Raw genomic sequence first — 24,595 nt, forward strand, 5'->3', positions numbered from 1 at the left:
CTTCTGGTATACTTGTGGGAATTCACCACATGTACAAACAACTTTATACACTCTTCTCTGAACTTGAGAAGCTATATACACTTGTCTTTCAACTGTTTTACAGTTTAATACTACTTTTCAATGAATTCTAGTGGTTTAAAACACTGGTTTCATGTGAACAGACTCTTTTTCCTGGATTTCTCCCGTGTACAACATCCTTTCTAAACTAGACACTTACATTTTGATCGTTTTCCACATGTTCTCTCACAATTCTGTGATATTCTTTAGTATTTGCTATGAATTACTACTGTTTTCTTCCACTGTCCTATATTGGGCCTTCTGCTCTACTTGTGGGACTTCACCACACGTAGAAACTACTTTATACACTCTTCTCTGAACTTGAGAAGCTATATACACTTGTCTTTCAACTGTTTTACAGTTGAATACTACTTTACAGTGAATTCTAGTGGGTTGAAACACTGTTTTCTTGTGAAGTAACTCTATTTCAAAGATTTCTGTAGTGTATTACATCCTTTCTAGACTAGAAACTTACATTTTCATGTCTTTTACACTTGTTCTCACACAATTCTATGATATTCACTAGTATTTCCTCTGAATGACTACTGATTTCTAGCTGTTTCCTATAATGGGGCTTCTTTTCTACTTGTGGGACTTCACAACATGTAGAAACAACTTTATACACTCTTCTCTTAACTGGAGAAGGTATATACACTTGTCTTTCAACTGTTTTAGAGTTGAATACTACTTTTCAGTGAATCTGGTGGTTTAAAACACTGGTTTCATGTGAAATAACTCTATTTCCAGGATTTCTGCAGTGTACAACTTCCTTTCTAGACTAGACACTTACATTTTGATGTCTTTTACACTTCTCTCACTGTTCTGTGATATTCATTAGTATTTGCTCTGAATGACTACTGATTTCTAGCTGTTTCCTCTAATGGGCCTTCTGCTCTACTTGTGGGACTTCACCACACGTAGAAACAACTCTATACACTCTTCTCTGAACTTGAGAAGCTATATACACTTGTCTTTCAACTGTTTTACAGTTGAATACTACTTTTCACTGAATTCTAGTGGTTTGAAACACTGGTTTCATGTGAACTAACTCTATTTCAAGGATTTCTGCAGTGGACAACATCCTTTCTAGATAAGAGACTTACATTTTGATGTCTTTTACACTTGCTCTCTCACTATTCTGTGATATTCATTAGTATTTGCTCTAAATTACTACTGTTTTCTTGCAGTGTCCTATAATGGGCCTTCTGGTATACTTGTGGGAATTCACCACATGTACAAACAACTTTATACACTCTTCTCTGAACTTGAGAAGCTATATACACTTGTCTTTCAACTCTTTTACAGTTGAATACTACTTTTCAGAGAATTCTGGTGGTTTGAAACACTGGTTTCATGGGAACTAACTCTATTTCAAGGATTTCTGCAGTGTACAACATCCTTTGTAGACTAGACACTTACATTTTGATGTCTTTTACACTTGCTGTCTCACTATTCTGTGATATTCATTAGTATTTGCTCTGAATGACTACTGACTTCCAGCTGTTTCCTCTAATGGGCCTTCTTTTCTACTTGTGGGACTTCACCACATGTAGAAACAACTTTATTCACTCTTCTCTGAACTTGAGAAGCTATATACACTTGTCTTTCAACTGTTTTACAGTTTAATACTACTTTTCAATGAATTCTAGTGGTTTGAAACACTGGTTTCATGTGAACAGACTCTTTTTCCTGGATTTCTCCCGTGTACAACATCCTTTCTAAACTAGACACTTACATTTTGATCGTTTTCCACATGTTCTCTCACAATTCTGTGATATTCTTTAGTATTTGCTATGAATTACTACTGTTTTCTTCCACTGTCCTATATTGGGCCTTCTGCTCTACTTGTGGGACTTCACCAAATGTAGAAACAACTCTATACACTCTTCTCTGAACTTGAGAAGCTATATACACCTGTCTCTCAACTGTTTTACAGTTGAATACTACTTTTCAGTGAATTCTGGTGGTTTCAAACACTGGTGTCATGTGAAGTAACTCTATTTCAAGGATTTCTGCAGTGTACAACATCCTTTCTAGACTAGAGACTTACATATTGATGTCTTTTACACTTGTTCTCTCACTATTCTGTGATATTCATTAGTATTTGCTCTGTATGACTACTGATTTCTAGCTGTTTCCTATACTGGGCCTTCTGCTCTACTTGTGGGGCTTCAACACATGTAGAAACAACTTTATACACTCTTCTCTGAACTTGAGAAGCTATATACACTTGTCTTTCAACTGTTTTACAGTTGAATACTACTTTACAGTGAATTCTAGTGGGTTGAAACACTGTTTTCTTGTGAAGTAACTCTATTTCAAAGATTTCTGTAGTGTATTACATCCTTTCTAGACTAGAAACTTACATTTTCATGTCTTTTACACTTGTTCTCACACAATTCTATGATATTCACTAGTATTTCCTCTGAATGACTACTGATTTCTAGCTGTTTCCTATAATGGGGCTTCTTTTCTACTTGTGGGACTTCACAACATGTAGAAACAACTTTATACACTCTTCTCTTAACTGGAGAAGGTATATACACTTCTTTCAACTGTTTTACAGTTGAGTACTACTTTACAGTGAATTCTAGTGGGTTGAAACACTGTTTTCTTGTGAAGTAACTCTATTTCAAAGATTTCTGTAGTGTATTACATCCTTCTAGACTAGAAACTTACATTTTGATGTCTTTTACACTTGTTCTCACTCAATTCTATAATATTCACTAGTATTTCCTCTGAATGATTACTGATTTCTAGCTGTTTCCTATAATGGGGCTTCTTTTCTACTTGTGGGACTTCACAACATGTAGAAACAACTTTATACACTCTTCTCTTAACTGGAGAAGGTATATACACTTGTCTTTCAACTGTTTTAGAGTTGAATACTACTTTTCAGTGAATCTGGTGGTTTAAAACACTGGTTTCATGTGAAATAACTCTATTTCCAGGATTTCTGCAGTGTACAACATCCTTTCTAGACTAGACACTTACATTTTGATGTCTTTTACACTTCTCTCACTGTTCTGTGATATTTATTAGTATTTGCTCTGAATGACTACTGATTTCTAGCTGTTTCCTCTAATGGACCTTCTGCTGTACTTGTGGGACTTCACCAAACGTAGAAACAACTCTATACACTCTTCTCTGAACTTGAGAAGCTATATACAGTTGTCTTTCAACTGTTTTACAGTTGAATACTACTCTTCAGTGAATTCTGGTGCGTTGAAACACTGTTTTCTTGTGAAGTAACTCTATTTCAAAGATTTCTGCAGTGGACAACATCCTTTCTAGATAAGAGACTTACATTTTGATGTCTTTTACACTTGCTCTCTCACTATTCTGTGATATTCATTAGTATTTGCTCTAAATTACTACTGTTTTCTTGCAGTGTCCTATAATGGGCCTTCTGGTATACTTGTGGGAATTCACCACATGTAGAAACAACTTTATACACTCTTCTCTGAACTTGAGAAGCTATATACACTTGTCTTTCAACTGTTTTAGAGTTGAATACTACTTTTCAGTGAATCTCGTGGTTTAAAACACTGGTTTCATGTGAAATAACTCTATTTCCAGGATTTCTGCAGTGTACAACATCCTTTCTAGACTAGACACTTACATTTTGATGTCTTTTACACTTCTCTCACTGTTCTGTGATATTCATTAGTATTTGCTCTGAATGACTACTGATTTCTAGCTGTTTCCTCTAATGGGCCTTCTGCTCTATTTGTGAGACTTCACCTCATGTAGAAACAACTTTATACACTCTTCTCTGAACTTGCGAAGCTATATACACCTGTCTTTCAACTGTTTTACAGTTGAATACTACTTTTCAGTGAATTCTAGTGGGTTGAAACACTTGTTTCTGGTGAAGAAACTCTATTTCAAGGATTTCTGTAGTGTATAATATCCTTTCTAGACTAGAAACTTACATTTTGATGTCTTTTCCACTTGTTCTCTCATAAGTCTGTGATATTCATTAGTATTTGCTCAGAATTACTACTGATTTCTACCTGTTTCCTATAATGGGCCTTCTCCTCTACTTGTGGGACTTCACCACATGTAGAAACAACTTTATACACTCTTCTCTGAACTTGAGAAGCTATATACACCTGTCTTTCAACTGTTTTACATTTGAATACTACTTTTCAGTGAATTTTAGTGGGTTGAAACACTTGTTTCTGGTGAAGTAACTCTATTTCAATGATTTCTGTATTGTATATCATCCTTTCTAGACTAGAAACTTACATTTTGATGTCTTTTCCACTTGTTCTCTCATAAGTCTGTGATATTCATTAGTATTTGCTCAGAATTACTACTGATTTCTACCTGTTTCCTATAATGGGCCTTCTCCTCTACTTGTGGGACTTCACCACATGTAGAAACAACTTTATACACTCTTCTCTGAACTTGAGAAGCTATATACACTTGTCTTTCAACTGTTTTACAGTTGAATACTACTTTTCAGGGAATTCTGGCGGTATAAAACACTGGTTACATGTGAACTAACTCTATTTCAAGGATTTCTGCAGTGTACAACATCCTTTCCAGACAAGAGACTTACATTTTGATGTCTTTTACACTTTTTCTCTTACTATTCTGTGATATTCATTAGTATTTGCTCAGAATGACTACTGATTTCTAGCTGTTTCCCATAATGGGCCTTCTTTTCTACTTGTGGGACTTCACCACATGTAGAGGCAACTTTATACACTCTTCTCTGAACTTGCGAAGCTACATAAACTTGTCTTTCAACTGTTTTACAGTTGAATACTACTTTTCAGTGAACTCTGGTGGTTTAAAACACTGGATTCATGTGAACTAACTCTATTTCAAGGTTTTCTACAGTGTACAACATCCTTTCTACACTAGAAACTTACATTTTGATGTGCTTTCCACTTGTTCTCTCATAAGTCTGTGATATTCATTTGTATTTCCTCTGAATTACTACTGCTTTCTTGCAGTGTCCTATAATGAGCCTTCTTTTCTACTTGTGGGACTTCACCACATGTAGAAACAACTTTATATACTCTTCTCAGAACTTGAGAAGCTATATACACTTGTCTTTCAACTGTTTTACAGTTGAATACTACTTTTCAGTGAATTCTGGTGGTTTAAAACACTGGTTTCATGTGAACTAACTCTATTTCAAGGATTTCTGCAGTGTACAACATCCTTTCCAGACTAGAGACTTACATTTTGATGTCTTTTACACTTTTTCTCTCACTATTCTGTGATATTCATTAGTATTTGCTCAGAATGACTACTGATTTCTAGCTGTTTCCTATAATGGGCCTTCTTTTCTACTTGTGGGACTTCACCACATGTAGAAGCAACTTTATACACTCTTCTCTGCACTTGCGAAGCTACATAAACTTGTCTTTCAACTGTTTTACAGTTGAATACTACTTTTCAGTGAACTCTGGTGGTTTGAAACACTGGTTTCATGTGAACTAACTCTATTTCAAGGATTTCTGCAGTGTACAACATCCTTTCCAGACTAGAGACTTACATTTTGATGTCTTTTACACTTGTTCTCTCACTATTCTGTGATATTCATTAGTATTTGCTCTGAATGACTACTGATTTCTTGTAGTGTCCTATAATGGGCCTTCTGCTCTATTTGTGAGACTTCACCTCATGTAGAAAAAACTTTATACACTCTTCTCTGAACTTGCGAAGCTATATACACCTGTCTTTCAACTGTTTTACAGTTGAATACTACTTTTCAATGAATTCTAGTGGGTTGAAACACTTGTTTCTGGTGAAGTAACTCTATTTCAAGGATTTCTGTAGTGTATAACATCCTTTCTAGACTAGAAACTTACATTTTGATGTCTTTTCCACTTGTTCTCTCATAAGTCTGTGATATTCATTAGTATTTGCTCAGAATTACTACTGATTTCTACCTGTTTCCTATAATGGGCCTTCTCCTCTACTTGTGGGACTTCACCACATGTAGAAACAACTTTATACACTCTTCTCTGATCTTGAGAAGCTATATACACCTGTCTTTCAACTGTTTTACAGTTGAATACTACTTTTCAGTGAATTCTAGTGGGTTGAAACACTTGTTTCTGGTGAAGAAACTCTATTTCAAGGATTTCTGTAGTGTATAACATCCTTTCTAGACTAGAAACTTACATTTTGATGTCTTTTCCACTTGTTCTCTCATAAGTCTGTGATATTCATTTGTATTTGCTCAGAATTACTACTGATTTCTACCTGTTTCCTATAATGGGCCTTCTCCTCTACTTGTGGGACTTCACCACATGTAGAAACAACTTTATACACTCTTCTCTGAACTTGAGAAGCTATATACACCTGTCTTTCAACTGTTTTACAGTTGAGAACTACTTTTCAGTGAATTTTAGTTGGTTGAAACACTTGTTTCTGGTGAAGTAACTCTATTTCAAGGATTTCTGTAGTGTATATCATCCTTTCTAGACTAGAAACTTACATTTTGATGTCTTTTCCACTTGTTCTCTCATAAGTCTGTGATATTCATTAGTATTTGCTCAGAATTACTACTGATTTCTACCTGTTTCCTATAATGGGCCTTCTCCTCTACTTGTGGGACTTCACCACATGTAGAAACAACTTTATACACTCTTCTCTGAACTTGAGAAGCTATATACACTTGTCTTTCAACTGTTTTACAGTTGAATACTACTTTTCAGTGAATTCTGGCGGTATAAAACACTGGTTACATGTGAACTAACTCTATTTCAAGGATTTCTGCAGTGTACAACATCCTTTCCAGACAAGAGACTTACATTTTGATGTCTTTTACACTTTTTCTCTCACTATTCTGTGATATTCATTAGTATTTGCTCAGAATGACTACTGATTTCTAGCTTTTTCCTATAATGGGCCTTCTTTTCAACTTGTGGGACTTCACCACATGTAGAAACAACTTTATACACTCTTCTCTGAACTTGCGAAGCTATATACACCTGTCTTTCAACTGTTTAACAGTTGAATACTACTTTTCAGTGAATTCTAGTGGGTTGAAACACTTGTTTCTGGTGAAGAAACTCTATTTCAAGGATTTCTGTAGTGTATAACATCCTTTCTAGACTAGAAACTTACATTTTGATGTCTTTTCCACTTGTTCTCTCATAAGTCTGTGATATTCATTAGTATTTGCTCAGAATTACTACTGATTTCTACCTGTTTCCTATAATGGGCCTTCTCCTCTACTTGTGGGACTTCACCACATGTAGAAACAACTTTATACACTCTTCTCAGAACTTGAGAAGCAATATACACTTGTCTTTCAACTGTTTTACAGTTGAATACTGCTTTTCAGTGAATTCTTGTGGTATAAAACACTGGTTTCATGTGAACTAACTCTATTTCAAGGATTTCTGCAGTGTACAACATCCTTTCCAGACTAGAGACTTACATTTTGATGTCTTTTACACTTTTTCTCTCACTATTCTGTGATATTCATTAGTATTTGCTCAGAATGACTACTGATTTCTAGCTTTTTCCTATAATGGGCCTTCTTTTCAACTTGTGGGACTTCACCACATGTGGAAACAACTTTATACACACTTCTCTGAACTTGAGAAGCTATATACACTTGTCTTTCAACTGTTTTACAGTTGAATACTACTTTTCAGTGAATTCTGGTGGTATAAAACACTGGTTTCATGTGAACTAACTCTATTTCAAGGATTTCTGCAGCGTACAACATCCTTTCCAGACTAGAGACTTACATTTTGATGTCTTTTACACTTTTTCTCTCACTATTCTGTGATATTCATTAGTATTTGCTCAGAATGACTACTGATTTCTAGCTGTTTCCTATAATGGGCCTTTTTTTCTACTTGTGGGACTTCACCACATTAGAAGCAACTTTATACACTCTTCTCTGAACTTGCGAAGCTACATAAACTTGTCTTTCAACTGTTTTACAGTTGAATACTACTTTTCAGTGAACTCTGGTGGTTTCAAACACTGGTTTCATGTGAACTAACTCTATTTCAAGGATTTCTGCAGTATACAACATCCTTTCCAGACTAGAGACTTACATTTTGATGTCTTTTACACTTGTTCTCTCACTATTCTGTGATATTCATTAGTATTTGCTCTGAATGACTACTGATTTCTTGTAGTGTCCTATAATGGGCCTTCTGCTCTATTTGTGAGACTTCACCTCATGTAGAAACAACTTTATACACTCTTCTCTGAACTTGCGAAGCTATATACACCTGTCTTTCAACTGTTTTACAGTTGAATACTACTTTTCAGTGAATTCTAGTGGGTTGAAACACTTGTTTCTGGTGAAGAAACTCTATTTCAAGGATTTCTGTAGTGTATAACATCCTTTCTAGACTAGAAACTTACATTTTGATGTCTTTTCCACTTGTTCTCTCATAAGTCTGTGATATTCATTAGTATTTGCTCAGAATTACTACTGATTTCTACCTGTTTCCTATAATGGGCCTTCTCCTCTACTTGTGGGACTTCACCACATGTAGAAACAACTTTATACACTCTTCTCTGAACTTGAGAAGCTATATACACTTTTCTTTCAACTGTTTTACAGTTGAATACTACTTTTCAGTGAATTCTGGTGGTATAAAACACTGGTTTCCTGTGAACTAACTCTATTTCAAGGATTTCTGCAGCGTACAACATCCTTTCCAGACTAGAGACTTACATTTTGATGTCTTTTACACTTTTTCTCTCACTATTCTGTGATATTCATTAGTATTTGCTCAGAATGACTACTGATTTCTAGCTGTTTCCTATAATGGGCCTTTTTTTCTACTTGTGGGACTTCATCACATGTAGAAGCAACTTTATATACTCTTCTCTGAACTTGCGAAGCTACATAAACTTGTCTTTCAACTGTTTTACAGTTGAATACTACTTTTCAGTGAACTCTGGTGGTTTCAAACACTGGTTTCATGTGAACTAACTCTATTTGAAGGATTTTTGCAGTATACAACATCCTTTCCAGACAAGAGACTTACATTTTGATGTCTTTTACACTTGTTCTCTCACTATTCTGTGATATTCATTAGTATTTGCTCTGAATAACTACTGATTTCTTGTAGTGTCCTATAATGGGCCTTCTGCTCTATTTGTGAGACTTCACCTCTTGTAGAAACAACTTTATACACTCTTCTCTGAACTTGCGAAGCTATATACACCTGTCTTTCAACTGTTTTACAGTTGAATACTACTTTTCAGTGAATTCTAGTGGGTTGAAACACTTGTTTCTGGTGAAGTAACTCTATTTAAAGGATTTCTGTAGTGTATAACATCCTTTCTGCACTAGAAACTTACATTTTGATGTGCTTTCCACTTGTTCTCTCATAAGTCTGTGATATTCATTAGTATTTGCTCTGAATTACTACTTCTTTCTTGCAGTGTCCTATAATGAGCCTTCTTTTCTACTTGTGGGACTTCACCACATGTAGAATCAACTTTATACACTCTTCTCAGAACTTGAGAAGCTATATACACTTGTCTTTCAACTGTTTTACAGTTGAATACTACTTTTCAGTGAATTCTGGTGGTTTAAAACACTGGTTTCATGTGAACTAACTCTATTGCAAGGATTTCTGGATTGTACAACATCCTTTCTAGACTAGAGACTTACATTTTGATGTGCTTTCCACTTGTTCTCTCATAAGTCTGTGATATTCATTAGTATTTGCTCTGAATTACTACTGCTTTCTTTCAGTGTCCAATAATGAGCCTTCTTTTCTACTTGTGGGACTTCACCACATGTAGAAACAACTTTATACACTCTGCTCTGAACTTGCGAAGCTACATAAACTTGTCTTTCAACTGTTTTACACTGGAATACTTCTTTTCAGTGAATTCCTGCGGGTTGAAACGCTTGTTTCTTGTGAAGTAACTCTATTTCAAGGATTTCTGTAGTATATAACATCCTTTCCAGACTAGAAACTTACATTTTGATGTCTTTTCCACTTGTTCTCTCATAAGTCTGTGATATTCATTAGTATTTGCTCAGAATTACTACTGATTTCAAGGTGCTTCCTATAATGGGCCTTCTCCTCTACTTGTGGGACTTCACCACATGTAGAAACAAATTTATACACTCTTCTCTGAAATTGAGAAGCTATATACACCTGTCTTTCAACTGTTTTACAGTTCAATACTACTTTTCAGTGAATTTTAGTGGGTTGAAACACTTGTTTCTGGTGAAGTAACACTATTTCAAGGATTTCTGTAGTGTATAACATCCTTTCTAGACTAGAAACTTACATTTTGATGTCTTTTCCACTTGTTCTCTCATAAGTCTGTGATATTCATTAGTATTTACTCAGAATTACTACTGATTTCTACCTGTTTCCTATAATGGGCCTGCTCCTCTACTTGTGGGACTTCACCACATGTAGAAACAACTTTATACACTCTTCTCTGAACTTGAGAAGCTATATACACTTGTCTTTCAACTGTTTTACAGTTGAATACTGCTTTTCAGTGAATTCTGGTGGTATAAAACACTGGTTTCAAGTGAACTAACTCTATTTCAAGGATTTCTGCAGTGTACAACATCCTTTCCAGACTAGAGACTTACATTTTGATGTCTTTTACACTTTTTCTCTCACTATTCTGTGACATTCATTAGTATTTGCTCAGAATGACTACTGATTTCTAGCTGTTTCCTATAATGGGCCTTCTTTTCAACTTGTGGGACTTCACCACTTGTAGAAACAACTTTATACACTCTTCTGTGAACTTGAGAAGCTATATACACTTGTCTTTCAACTGTTTTACAGTTGAATACTACTTTTCAGTGAATTCTGGTGGTTTAAAACACTGGTTTCATGTGAACTAACTCTATTGCAAGGATTTTTGGATTGTACAACATCCTTTCTAGACTAGAGACTTACATTTTGATGTGCTTTCCACTTGTTCTCTCATAAGTCTGTGATATTCATTAGTATTTGCTCTGAATTACTACTGCTTTCTTTCAGTGTCCAATAATGAGCCTTCTTTTCTACTTGTGGGACTTCACCACATGTAGAAACAACTTTATAAACTCTGCTCTGAACTTGTGAATCTACATAAACTTGTCTTTCAACTGTTTTACACTGGAATACTTATTTTCAGTGAATTCCTGTGGGTTGAAACACTTGTTTCTTGTGAAGTAACTCTATTTCAAGGATTTCTGTAGTGTATAACATCCTTTCCAGACTAGAAACTTACATTTTGATGTCTTTTCCACTTGTTCTCTCATAAGTCTGTGATATTCATTAGTATTTGCTCAGAATTACTACTGATTTCAAGGTGCTTCCTATAATGGGCCTTCTTCTCTACTTGTGGGACTTCACCACATGTAGAAACAAATTTATACACTCTTATCTGAAATTGAGAAGCTATATACACTTGTCTTTCAACTGTTTTACAGTTGAATACTACTTTTCAGTTAATTCTAGTGGTATAAAACACTGGTTTCATATGAACTAACACTATTTCAAGGATTTCTGCAGTGTACAACATCCTTTCCAGACTAGAGACTTACATTTTGATGTCTTTTACACTTGTTCTCTCACTATTCTGTGATATTCATTAGTATTTGCTCATAATGACTACTGATTTCTAGCTGTTTCCTATAATGGGCCTTCTTTTCTACTTGTGGGACTTCACCACACGTAGAAGCAACTTTATACACTCTTCTCTGAACTTGCGAAGCTACATAAACTTGTCTTTCAACTGTTTTACAGTTGAATACTACTTTTCAGTGAACTCTTGTGGTTTCAAACACTGGTTTCATGTGAACTAACTCTATTGCAAGGATTTCTGGAGTGTACAACATCCTTTCTAGACTAGAGACTTACATTTTGATGTGCTTTCCACTTGTTCTCTCATAAGTCTGCGATATTCATTAGTATTTGCGCTGAATTACTACTGCTTTCTTTCAGTGTCCAATTATGAGCCTTCTTTTCTACTTGTGGGACTTCACCACATGTAGAAGCGACTTTATACACTCTTCTCTGAACTAGCGAAGCTACATAAACTTGTCTTTCAACTGTTTTACACTGGAATACTTCTTTTCAGTGAATTCCAGTGGGTTGAAACACTTGTTTCTTGGGAAGTAACTCTATTTCAAGGATTTCTGTAGTGTATAACTTCCTTACATTTTGATGTCTTTTACACTTTTTCTCTCACTATTCTGTGATATTCATTAGTATTTGCTTAGAATGACTACTGCTTTCTTTCAGTGTCCAATAATGGGCCTTCTTTTCTACATGTGGGACTTCACCAAATGTAGAAACAAATTTATACACTCTTCCCTGAAATTGAGAAGCTATATACACCTGTCTTTCAACTGTTTTACAGTTGAATACTACTTTTCAGTGAATTCTAGTGGGTTGAAACACTTGTTTCTGGTGAAGTAACTCTATTTCAAGGATTTCTGCAGTGTACAACATCCTTTCCAGACTAGAGACTTACATTTTGATGTCTTTTACACATGTTCTCTCACTATTCTGTGATAATCATTAGTATTTGCTCAGAATGACTACTGATTTCTAGCTGTTTCCTATAATGGGCCTTCTTTTCTACTTGTGAGACTTCACCTCATGTAGAAACAACTTTATACACTCTTCTCTTAACTTGCGAACCTATATAAACTTGTCTTTCAACCGTTTTACAGTTGAATACTACTTATCAGTGAACTCTGGTGGTTTCAAACACTGGTTTCATGTGAACTAACTCTATTTCAAGGATTTCTGGAGTGTACAACATCCTTTCTAGACTAGAGACTTACATTTTGATGTCCTTTCCACTTGTTCTCTCATAAGTCTGTGATATTCATTAGTATTTGCTCTGAATTACTACTCTATCTTGCAGTGTCCTATAATGAGCCTTCTTTTCTACTTGTGGGACTTCACCACATGTAGAAGAAACTTTATACACTCTTCTCTGAACTTGCGAAGCTACATAAATTTGTCTTTCAACTGTTTTACACTGGAATACTTCTTTTCAGTGAATTCCAGTGGGTTGAAACACTTGTTTCTTGTGAAGTAACTCTATTTCAAGGATTTCTACAGTGTACAATATCCTTTCTAGACTAGAGACTTACATTTTGTTGTGCTTTCCACTTGTTCTCTCATAAGTCTGTGATATTCATTAGTATTTGCTCTGAATGACTACTGCTTTCTTTCAGTGTCCAATAATGAGCCTTCTTTTCTACTTGTGGGACTTCACCACATGTAGAAGCGACTTTATACACTCTTCTCTGAACTAGCGAAGCTACATAAACTTGTCTTTCAACTGTTTTACACTGGAATACTTCTTTTCAGTGAATTCCAGTGGGTTGAAACACTTGTTTCTTGGGAAGTAACTCTATTTCAAGGATTTCTGTAGTGTATAACTTCCTTTCCAGACTAGAAACTTTCATTTTGATGTATTTTCCACTTATTCTCTCATACGTCTGTGATATTCATTAGTATTTGCTCTGAATTACCACTGATTTCTAGCTGTTTCCTATAATGGGCCTTCTCCTCTACTTGTGGGACTTCACCACATGTAGAAACAACTTTATACACTCTTCTCAGAACTTGAGAAGCTATATACACTTGTCTTTCAACTGTTTTACAGTTGAATACTACTTTTCAGTGAATTCTGGTGGTTTAAAACACTGGTTTCATGTGAACTAACTCTATTTCAAGGTTTTCTACAGTGTACAACATCCTTTCTACACTAGAAACTTACAGTTTGATGTGCTTTCCACTTGTTCTCTCATAAGTCTGTGATATTCATTAGTATTTGCTCTGAATTACTACTGCTTTCTTGCAGTGTCCTATAATGAGCCTTCTTTTCTACTTGTGGGACTTCACCACATTTAGAAACAACTTTATACACTCTTCTTAGAACTTGAGAAGCTATATACACTTGTTTTTCAACTGTTTTACAGTTGAATACTACTTTTCAGTGAATTCTGGTGGTTTCAAACACTGGTTTCATGTGAACTAACTCTATTGCAAGGATTTCTGGAGTGTACAACATCCTTTCTAGAGACTTACATTTTGATGTGCTTTCCACTTGTTCTCTCATAAGTCTGTGATATTCATTAGTATTTGCTCTGAATTACTACTGCTTTCTTTCAGTGTCCAATCATGAGCCTTCTTTTCTACTTGTGGGACTTCACCACATGTAGAAGCAACTTTATACACTCTTCTCTGAACTTGCGAAGCTACATAAACTTGTCTTTCAACTCTTTTACACTGGAATACTTCTTTTCAGTGAATTCCTGTGGGTTTAAAAACTTGTTTCTTGTGATGTAACTCTATTTCAAGGATTTCTGTAGTGTATAACATCCTTTCCAGACTAGAAACTTACATTTTGATGTGCTTTCCACTTGTTCTCTCATAAGTCTGCGATATTCATTAGTATTTGCTCTGAATTACTACTGCTATCTTGCAGTGTCCTATAATGAGCCTTCTTTTCTACTTGTGGGACTTCACCACATGTAGAAGAAACTTTATACACTCTTCTCTGAACTTGCGAAGCTACATAAACTTGCCTTTCAACTGTTTTACACTGGAATACTTCTTTTCAGTGAATTCCAGTGGGTTGAAACACTTGTTTCTTGTGAAGTAACTCTATTTCAAGGATTTCTACACTGTACAACATCCTTTCTAGACTAGAGACTTACATTTTGATGTCTTTTACACTTTTTCTCTCACTATTCTATGATATTCATTAGTATTTGCTCAGAATGACTACTGATTTCTAGCTGTTTCCTATAATGGGCCTTCTTTTCAACTTGTGGGACTTCACCACATGTAGAAACAACTTTATACACTCTTTTCTGAACTTGAGAAGCTATATACACTTGTCTTTCAACTGTTTTACAGTTGAATACTACTTTTCAGTGAATTCTGGTGGTATAAAACACTGGTTTCATGTGAACTAACTCTATTTCAAGGATTTCTGCAGTGTACCACATCCTTTCCAGACTAGAGACGCACATTTTGATGTCTTTTACACTTTTTCTCTCACTATTCTGTGATATTCATTAGTATTTGCTCAGAATGACTACTGATTTCTAGCTGTTTCCTATAATGGGCCTTCTTTTCTACTTGTGGGACTTCACCACATGTAGAAGCAACTTTATACACTCTTCTCTGAACTTGCGAAGCTACATAAACTTGTCTTTCAACTGTTTTACAGTTGAATACTACTTTGCAGTGAACTCTGGTGGTTTCAAACATTGGTTTCATGTGAACTAACTCTATTTCAAGGATTTCTGCAGTGCACAACATCCTTTCTAGACTAGAAACTTACATTTTGATGTCTTTTCCACTTGTTCTCTCATAAGTCTGTGATATTCATTAGTATTTGCTCTGAATAACTACTGCTTTCTTTCAGTGTCCAATAATGAGCCTTCTTTTCTACATGTGGGACTTCACCAAATGTAGAAACAAATTTATACACTCTTCCCTGAAATTGAGAAGCTATATACACCTGTCTTTCAACTGTTTTACAGTTGAATACTACTTTTCAGTGAATTCTAGTGGGTTGAAACACTTGTTTCTGGTGAAGTAACTCTATTTCAAGGATTTCTGTAGTGTATAACATCCTTTCTAGACTAGAAACTTACATTTTGATGTCTTTTCCACTTGTTCTCTCATAAGTCTGTGATATTCATTAGTATTTGCTCAGAATTACTACTGATTTCTACCTGTTTCCTATAATGGGCCTTCTCCTCTACTTGTGAGACTTCACCACATGTAGAAACAACTTTATACACTCTTCTCTGAACTTGAGAAGCTATATACACTTGTCTTTCAACTGTTTTACAGTTGAATACTACTTTTCAGTGAATTCTGGTGGTATAAAACACTGGTTTCATGTGAACTAACTCTATTTCAAGGATTTCTGCAGTGTACAACATCCTTTCCAGACTAGAGACTTACATTTTGATGTCTTTTACACTTTTTCTCTCACTATTCTGTGATATTCATTAGTATTTGCTCAGAATGACTACTGATTTCTAGCTGTTTCCTATAATGGGCCTTCTTTTCTACTTGTGGGACTTCACCACATGTAGAAACAACTTTATACACTCTTCTCTGAACTTGCGAAGCTATATAAACTTGTCTTTCAACCGTTTTACAGTTGAATACTACTTTTCACTGAACTCTGGTGGTTTCAAACACTGGTTTCATGTGAACTAACTCTATTTCAAGGATTTCTGCAGTGTACCACATCCTTTCTAGACTAGAGACTTACATTTTGATGTCTTTTACACTTGTTTTCTCACTATTCTGTGATATTCATTAGTATTTGCTCTGAATGACTACTGATTTCAAGGTGCTTCCTATAATGGGCCTTCTCCTCTACTTGTGGGACTTCACCACATGTAGAAACAAATTTATACACTCTTCTCTGAAATTGAGAAGCTATATACACTTGTCTTTCAACTGTTTTACAGTTGAATACTACTTTTCAGTTAATTCTAGTGGTTTAAAACACTGGTTTCATGTGAACTAACTCTATTTCAAGGATTTCTGCAGTGTACAACATCCTTTCCACACTAGAGACTTACATTTTGATGTCTTTTACACTTGTTCTCTCACTATTCTGTGATATTCATTAGTGTTTGCTCAGAATGACTACTGATTTCTAGCTGTTTCCTATAATGGGCCTTCTTTTCTACTTGTGAGACTTCACCTCATGTAGAAACAACTTTATACACTCTTCTCTGAACTTGCGAAGCTATATAAACTTGTCTTTCAACCATTTTACAGTTGAATACTACTTTTCACTGAACTCTGGTGGTTTCAAACACTGGTTTCATGTGAACTAACTCTATTTCAAGGATTTCTGCAGTGTACCACATCCTTTCTAGACTAGAGACTTACATTTTGATGTCTTTTACACTTGTTTTCTCACTATTCTGTGATATTCATTAGTATTTGCTCTGAATGACTACTGATTTCTAGCTTCTTCCTATAATGGGCCTTCTCCTCTACTTGTGGGACTTCACCACATGTAGAAACAAATTTATACACTCTTCTCTGAAATTGAGAAGCTATATACACCTGTCTTTCAACTGTTTTACAGTTGAATACTACTTTGCAGTGAATTCTAGTGGGTTGAAACACTTGTTTCTGGTGAAGTAACTCTATTTCAAGGATTTCTGTAGTGTATAACATCCTTTCTAGACTAGAGACTTACATTTTGATGTCTTTTCCACTTGTTCTCTCATAAGTCTGTGATATTCATTAGTATTTGCTCAGAATTACTACTGATTTCTACCTGTTTCCTATAATGGGCCTTCTCCTCTACTTGTGGGACTTCACCACATGTAGAAACAACTTTATACACTCTTCTCTGAACTTGAGAAGCTATATACACTTGTCTCTCAACTGTTTTACAGTTGAATGTTACTTTTCAGTGAATTCTAGTGGTTTGAAACACTGGTTTCATGTGCACTAACTCTATTTCAGTGAATTCTACAGTGTACAACATCATTTCTAGACTAGAGACTTACATTTTGATGTCTTTTCCACTTGTTCTCTCACAATTATGTGATATTCATTAGTATTTGCTCTGAGTTACTACTGCTTTCTTGCAGTGTCCTATAATGGGCCTTCTGCTCTTCCTGTGGGACTTCACCACATGTAGAAACAACTTTATACACTCTTCTCTGAACTTGAGAAGCTATATACACTTGTCTCTCAACTGATTTACAGTTGAATGTTACTTTTCAGTGAATTTTAGTTGTTTGAAACACTGGTTTCATGTGCACTAACTCTATTTCAAGGATTTTCACAGTGTACAACATCATTTCTAGACTGGAGACTTACACTTTCATGTCTTTTTCACTTGTTCTCTCACAATTCTGTTATATTCATTATTATTTGCTCTGAAATACTACTGTTTTCTTGCACTGTCCTATAATGGGCCTTCTGCTCTACTTGTGGGACTTCACCACATGTACAAACAACTTTATACACTCTTCTCTGAACTTAAAAATCTATATACACTTGTCTCTCCACTGTTTTCAAGTTGACTGCTACTTTTCAGTTTATTCTAGTTGTCGCAAACACTGGTTTCATGTGCACTTGCTCTATTTCAAGGTATTCTACAGTGTAGAACATCCTTTCTAGACTTTAGATTTACATTTTGATGTCTTTTCCACGTGTTGTCTCACAATTATGTGATATTCATTAGTATTTGCTCTGAAATACTACTGCTTTCTTGCACTGTCCTATAATGGGCCTTCTGCTCTACTTGTGGGACTTCACCACATGTACAAACATCTTTATACACTCTTCTCTGAACTTAAAAAGTTATATACACTTGTCTCTCAACTGTTTTACCGTTGAGTACTACTTTTCAGTAAATTCTAGTGGTTGCAAGCACTGGTTTCATGTGAACTAACTCTATTTCAAGGATTTCTGCAGTGTACAACATCCTTTCTAGACTAGACCCTTACATTTTGATGTCTTTTCTACTTGTTCTCTCACATTCTGTTATATTCATTATTATTTGCTCTGTATTACTACTGGTTTCTTGCAATGTCCTATAATATGCCTTCTGCTCTACTTATGAGACTTCACCACATGTACAAACAACCTTATACACTCTTCTCTGAACTTAAGAAGCTATATACACTTGTATCTCAACTATTTTACAGTTTAATGCTACTTTGTATTGAATTCTAGTGGTTTCTCAAGCTGCTTAAATGTCCTATTTGCTCTATTCTAGGTTTTCCCGCAATGTATGAAACACTTCCATTACTATATCCTAACATCGTGATGTATTTTCCTTTTATTATCTAACTCTTCTTTTCAATTCACAGCTATTTTGCCTTTAGTTCCTAGTCTTTCTTACAATGTCTTACAACTGGCTTTCAGCTGTAGTTACCGGACTTACCTGCATTGTACAACAAATTTCGACACTCTTCTCTGAAGTGGAGAAGCAATATAGACTTGTCTCCCAACTATGTTTTACAGTTTATTGTTAATTTTCAGTGAATATTGTGGTTTTAAAGACTGGTTTAATGTTTATTTGCTGTATTTCAAGGATTTCTGCAGTGTACAACATCCTTTCTATACAAGAGACATATATTATGATGTCTTTTCCACTTGTTCTCTCACAATTCTGTTATATTCATTATTATTTGCTCTGTATTACTACTGGATTCTTGCAGTGTCCTATAATTGGCCTTCTGCTATACTTATGAGACTTCACCATATGTACAAACAACTTTATACACTCTTCTCTGAACTTGAGAAGCTATATACACTTGTCTCTCAACTGTTTTAAATTGTAATGCTACTTTGTAGTGAATTCTAGAGTTTTCTAAAGCTGCTTAAATGTGCTACTTGCTCTATTCTAGGATTTCCCTCAATGTATGAAACACTTTCATTACTATATCCTAACATGGTGATCTCTTTTCCACTTGCTCTCTCACTATTCTGTTCAATTTACTGCTATTTTGCTCTTAGTTCCTAGTCTTTCTTACAATGTCTTACAACTGGCTTTCAGCTGTAGTTACCGGACTTACCTGTATTGTACAAACAACTTTCTACACTCTTCTCTGAAGTGTAGAAGCAATATAGACTTGACTCCCAACTATGTTTTACAGTTTAATGTTAATTTTCAGTGAATTATACTGGTTTTAAAGACTGGTTTAATGTGCCCATGCTGTATTTCAAGGATTTCTGCAGTGTATAACATCCTTTCTATACAATAGACTTATATTATGATGTCTTTTCCACTTGTTCTCTCACAATTCTGTTATATTCATTATTATTTGCTCTGTATTACTACTGGATTCTTGCAGTTTCCAATAATTGCCCTCTCCTCTACCTATGAGACTTCACCACATGCACAAACAACTTTATACATTCTTCTCTGAACTTGAGAAGCCATATACAATTGTCTCTCAACTGTTTTACAGTTTAATGCTACTTTGTCGCAAATTCTAGTGGTTTCTAAAGCTGCTTAAATGTGCTATTTGCGCTATTCTAGGATTTCCAGCAATGTATGAAACACTTTCATTACTATATCCTAACATTGAGATGTATTTTCCCTTTATTATCTAACTATTCTGTTCAATTTACAGCTATTTTGCTTTTAGTTCCTAGTGTTTCTTACAATGTCTTACAATTGGCTTTCTGCTGCAGTTACCGGACTTACCTACATGGTACAAACACCTTTCTACACTTTTCTCTGAAGTGGAGAAGCAATATACACTTGTCTCCCAAGGATGATTTACAGTTTAATGCTACTTTTCAGTGAATTCTAGTGGTTTCAAAGACCGGTTTAATGTACACTTTCTCTATTTCAAGGATTTCGGCAGTGTACAACATCCTTTCTAGACTATAGACTTACATTTTGATGTCTTTTCCACTTGACCTCTCATAATTCTGTTATATTCATTATTATTTGCTCTGTATTACTACTGGTTTCTTGCAGTGTCCTATAATGGGCCTTCTGCTCTACTTATGAGACTCCACCACAAGTACAAACAACTTTGTACACTCTTCTCTGAACTTTAGAAGCTATATACAATTGTCTCTCAAGTGTTTTACAGTTTAGTGGTACTTTGTAGTGAATTCTAGTGGTTTCTAAAGCTGCTTAAATGTGCTATTTGCACTATTCTAGGATTTCCCGCAATGTATGAAACACTTTCATTGCTATATCCTAACTTTGTCATGTATTTTCCCTTTATTCTCTACCTATTCTGTTCAATTTACAGTTATTTTGCCTTTAGTTCCTATTCTTTCTTACAATGTGCTACAATTGGCCTTCTCCTCTTCTTATGGGACTTCACCATATGTACAAACACCTTTATACACACTTCTTTGAATTTGAGAAGCTATATACACTTGTCTCTCAACTGTTTTACAGTTTAATGCTACTTTTCAAGGAATTCTAGAGGTTTCAAACACTCGTTTAATGTGTACTTTGCACTATTTAAAGGTTTTTCTGCAATGTACAAAGACCTTTTTATAGTATAGACTTATATTTTCTTGTCTTTTCCACTATTATTCTCAAAATTCTGTTATATTCACTAATATTTGCTCTGAATTACTAGTGGTTCCTTGCCGTGTCCTATAATTGGACTTCTGCTCTAATTATGGGACATCCCGACATGTACAAACAACTTTGTACACTCTTCTCTGAACTTGAGAAGCTTAATACACTTGTCTCTCAACTGTTTTACAGGTAAATGCTACTTTGAGTGAATTCTAGTGGTTTCCAAAGCTGCTTAAATGTGCTTACTGCTCTATTTCAAGGATATCCCGCATGTACGAAACACTTTCATTACTATACCCTAAAATTGTGATGTATTTTCCCTTTATTCTCTAACTATTCTGTTCAATTTACAGCTATTTTGCCTTTAGTTCCTAGTCTTTCTTCCAATGTCTTACAATTGGCTTTCTGCTGCAGTTACCGGACTTATCTACATTGTACAAACACCTTTCTACACTGTTCTCTGAAGTGAAGAAGCAATATACACGTGTCTCCCAAGTATGATTTACAGTTTAATGCTACTTTTCAGTGAATTCTAGTGGTTTCAAAGACCAGTTTAATATTTCAAGGTTTTAACCAGTGTACAACATCCTTTCTAGACTATAGACTTACATTTTGATGTCTTTTCTACTTGTTCTCTCACAATTCTGTTATATTCATTATTATTTGTTCTGAATTACTACTGGTTTCTTGCAGTGTCCTATAATTGGCCTTTTGCTCTACTTATGGGACTTCACCACATGTACAAACAACTTTATACACTTTCCTGTGAACTGGAGAAGCTATATACACTTGTCTCTCAACTGTTTCCCAGTTTAATGCTACTTTGCAGTTAATTGTAGTGGTTTCTAAAGCTGCTTAAATCTGCTCTTTGCTCCATTTCAAGGATATCCCGTATGTACCAAACACTTTCATTACTCTATCCTAACATGGTGAACTATTTTCCACTTGCTCTGATACTATTCTCTTCAATTTACTGCTATTTTCTCATAGTTCCTATTCTTCCTTACAATGTCTTACAATTGGCTTTCTGCTGCAGTTACCGGACTTAACTGCATTGTACAAACACCTTTCTACACTCTTCTCTGAAGTTGAGAAGCAATATACACTTGTCTACCAATTATGTTTTACAGTTTAATGCTACTATTCAGTTAATTCTAGTGGTTTATAAAGCTGCTTAAATGTGCTTACTGCTCTATTTCAAGAATATCCAGCATGTACGAAACACTTTCATTACTATATCCTAACATTGTGATGTATTTTCCCTTTATTCTCTAAATATTCTGTTCAATTTACTGCTATTTTGCCTTTTGTTCCTAGTCTTACTTACAATGTCTTACAATTGACTTTCTGCTGTAGTCACCAGACTTATGTGCATTGTACAAACACCTTTCTACACTCTTCTCTGAAGTGCAGAAGCAATATACACGTGTCTCCCAAGTATGTTTTACAGTTTAATGCTACATTTCAGTGAATTCTAGTGGTTTCAAAGACTAGTTCAATGTGCACTTGCTCTATTTCAAGGAATTCTGCAGTGTACAACATCTTTTCTCGACTATTGACTTACATTTTGATGTCTTTTCCACTTGTTCTCTCACAATTCTGTTATATTCGTTATTATTTCCTCTGAATTACTACTGGTTCCTTGCAGTGTCGTATAATTGGCCTTTTGCTCTACTTGTGGGACTCCCCACATGTACAAACAACTTTATACACTCTTCTCTGAACTTAAGAAGCTATATACACTTGTCTCTCAACTGTTTTACAGTTTAATGCTACTTAGCAGTGAATTCTAGTTTTCTAAAGCTACTTAAAGGTGCTCTTTGCTCTATTTCATGGATTTCCTTCATTGTATGAAACCATTTTTATTCTATTTCCTGACATTGAGAACCATTTTCCAAGTGTTCTCTATCTATTCTGTCCAATTTGTTGCTTTTTTGCACGGAATTCCTAGTCTTTCTTGCAATGTCCAACAGTGGCTTTCTTTTGTATTTCCCGGATTAACCCGCTGTTTACGAACACCTTTCTACACTCTTCTCTGAAGTTGAGAAGCAGTATACTGTTGTCTCTCAACAGTTTTACAGTTTATTGCTACTTTGCAGTGAATTCTCGTGGTTTCTAAAGCTGCTTAAATGTGGTTGTTGCTCTATTTCAAGGATTTCCTGTATTGTACGAAACCCTTTCTATACTAAATCCTGACACTGTGATGTCTTTTCCCTTTGTTCTATAACTAATGTGTCCAATTGGCTGCTTTTTTTGCATGGAATTCCTAGTGTTTCTTGCAATGTCCAACAATTGCTTTTTGCTGTACTTACCGGACTAACCTGCATTGTACAAACACCTTTCTACATTCTGCTCTGAATTTGAGAAGCTATTTCCCGCATTGTAGGAAACCTTTTCTCCCAACTGTTTTACAGTGTAATGCTACATTTCCATGACAAAAGGGGTTTCAAAGACTTTTTAAATGTGCTCTTTGCTCTATTTCAAGGATTTCCTGCATTGTACAAAACACTTTCTATACTATATCCTGACAGTGAGAACTCTTTTCCAAATCTTGTCTAAGTATTCTCTCCAATTTATTGCTATTTTGCACTGAATTCCTTGCAATGTACTACAATTGGCATTCTTCTCTACTTACCGGACTTATCCACATTGTACAAGCACCTTTCTACATTCTGCTCTGAAGTTAAGAAGCTATATACACTTGTCTCCCAACCATGTTTTACAATGTAATGTAAGTTTTCATACAATTCTATTGTTTTCAAAGACTGGGTTTATGTGCATTTGCTCTATTTCAAGGATTTTCTGCAGTGTTCAATACTATACTATGCTATATCCTTACAGTGTGATGTCTTTTCCACTTTTTCTCTATTCTGTCCAATTTACTGTTCTTTTGCACTGAATTCCTAGGCTTTCTTTTAATGTCCTACAATTGGCTTTTGGCTGTACTTACTGGACTTACCAGCATTGTACAAATACCTTTCTACACTCTTCCCTGAAGTTGAGAAGCAATTCACACTTGTCTCCCAACTATGTTTTACCGCTTAATGCTACTTGTCCGTGAACAATAGAGGTTTCAAGGACTGTTTTAATATGCTCTTCATTCTATTTCAAGAATTTCCCTCATTGTAAGAAACCCTTTCTATATCCTGAGAGTGAGAAGTCTTTTCTACCTGTTCTCTAACAATTCTCCTATATACAGCTATTGTCTCTGAATTATTAGTGGTTTCTTTCAGTGTCTTATAATTGGCCTTCTGATCTACTTGTGGAACTTCACCACATGTAGAAACAACTTTATACACTCTTCTCTGAACTTGAGAAGCTATATACACTTGTCTCTCAACTGTTTTACATTTTGATGCTACTTTGCAGTGAATTCTAGTGGTTTCTAAAGCTGCTGAAATGGGCTTCTTGCTCTCTTTCAAGATTTCTCGCATTGTACAAAACCCTTTCTATACTATATCCTAACAGTGTGATGGCTTTTCCCTCTGTTCTCTAACTATTCTGTCAAATTTGTTGCTATTTTGCACTGAATTCCTAG

This window comes from Cnephaeus nilssonii (assembly GCF_951640355.1).
Source record: "Cnephaeus nilssonii genome assembly, chromosome: 8".
Lineage (NCBI taxonomy): Eukaryota > Metazoa > Chordata > Mammalia > Chiroptera > Vespertilionidae > Cnephaeus > Cnephaeus nilssonii.